Source organism: Pteropus medius, unplaced genomic scaffold (genome assembly GCF_902729225.1).
Source record: "Pteropus medius unplaced genomic scaffold, Ma_sr-lr_union100, whole genome shotgun sequence".
Lineage (NCBI taxonomy): Eukaryota > Metazoa > Chordata > Mammalia > Chiroptera > Pteropodidae > Pteropus > Pteropus medius.
Genome location: NW_024340396.1, coordinates 1 through 1176, shown reverse-complemented (window position 1 = coordinate 1176; position 1176 = coordinate 1). Strand labels below are relative to the sequence as shown.

Genomic DNA, 1176 nt, shown 5'->3' with positions numbered 1-1176 from the left:
GAGAGATGAGGCGGTGCAGACCCCTCGCCGGGCAGGAGCTACCCGCGCTCCGAAGTCCCGAACGCGGCGCGCAGGGCTTGGGGGGGCCGGGAGAGCGCGCGCCCGCCTCGCCCCTTCATCCCGGGCCTTGGCCGGGCGCCGGCCGTGCCGAAGGTCTGGGGGGGCGCTCTCGCATCCTAGGACTGCCCAGGCCCCGGGCCACCCGCCTCCCCAGTCTTGGTGCTCGGCAAGACCCCGACCCGGGCGTCACCCACCATCCTCTCGGCCACCTGGGCACCTAGGCAGGTACGGCCTTGCCACGTCCCGGCCCGGCCCTGACCCAGACCCACCCCTCCCCTGCGCTCCCCGCCGTGGCCGAGCCCGACTTGCCCAAAACCACGCGGAGATGCCGGCCACACCACCAGGCAACGCTTCAGCCCGAGACCTCGCCCTCTGCCCAGAGCCCTCGGCCCTTGGGGCTCGGTCCCGCGGAGCCAGGGACGTGAAAGGCCCCAAGTAGAGAGAGAAAAGAGCCCAGAAGCTGCAGGAGCGCAGGTGGAGGCGAGCGGTGGCGAGGGGTGCATGGCCGTTCATGCAGCCCTGGGGCTCGGGCGGCTGCCCAGGACCCCCGAGGCAGCCTGCCAGGGAATGAGCAGGGACCGCGGGCGTCTAGGGGCACACTGGCTTCAGTGCAGAAAAAAAAGGGGGCGGCAAAAGCCTACAGCACCCGGTATTCCCAGGCGGTCTCCCATCCAAGTACTAACCAGGCCCGACCCTGCTTAGCTTCCGAGATCAGACGAGATCGGGCGCGTTCAGGGTGGTATGGCCGTAGACAGGAGAAGCTGTCGCCTGCCGCCTCAAGAGCTCGAGGCTGGCCTCCCTGGCGCCGGAGACTCCGGTGCCTGCTGCGCACCTCCTGGGGAGTTTGCGGGGGTTCCACCGACTAAAGGCGGCCAGCCAGCGCCAGCCGCGCTAAACCACCGCGAGCCTTGGCCGGTTCGCGGCAGTGCCGTAGGTCTGGGTGGGCGCTCCTGCATCCCGGGACTGCCCAGGCCCTGGGCCGCTCGCCTCCCCAGTCTTGGCCTCTCGGCATAACCGCGGCCCGGGCGTGCCCTGCCATCCTCTCGGCCACCTGGGCACCTAAGCAGGTGCGGCCCTGCCAAGCCCGGCGGGGCTCTGACCCAGACCCACCCCTCC

At 70.9% G+C, this 1176-nt stretch overlaps 1 non-coding gene across 1 annotated transcript; it reads right to left on the bottom strand.

Moving 5' to 3' along the window:
* Positions 1 to 694: 694 nt before the first annotated feature.
* On the bottom strand, positions 695 to 813 carry LOC120580956 (5S ribosomal RNA). The gene has a single exon (XR_005652827.1). It is a non-coding gene; the product is annotated as a 5S ribosomal RNA (ribosomal RNA).
* Between the last annotated feature and the right edge of the window lie 363 nt (positions 814 to 1176).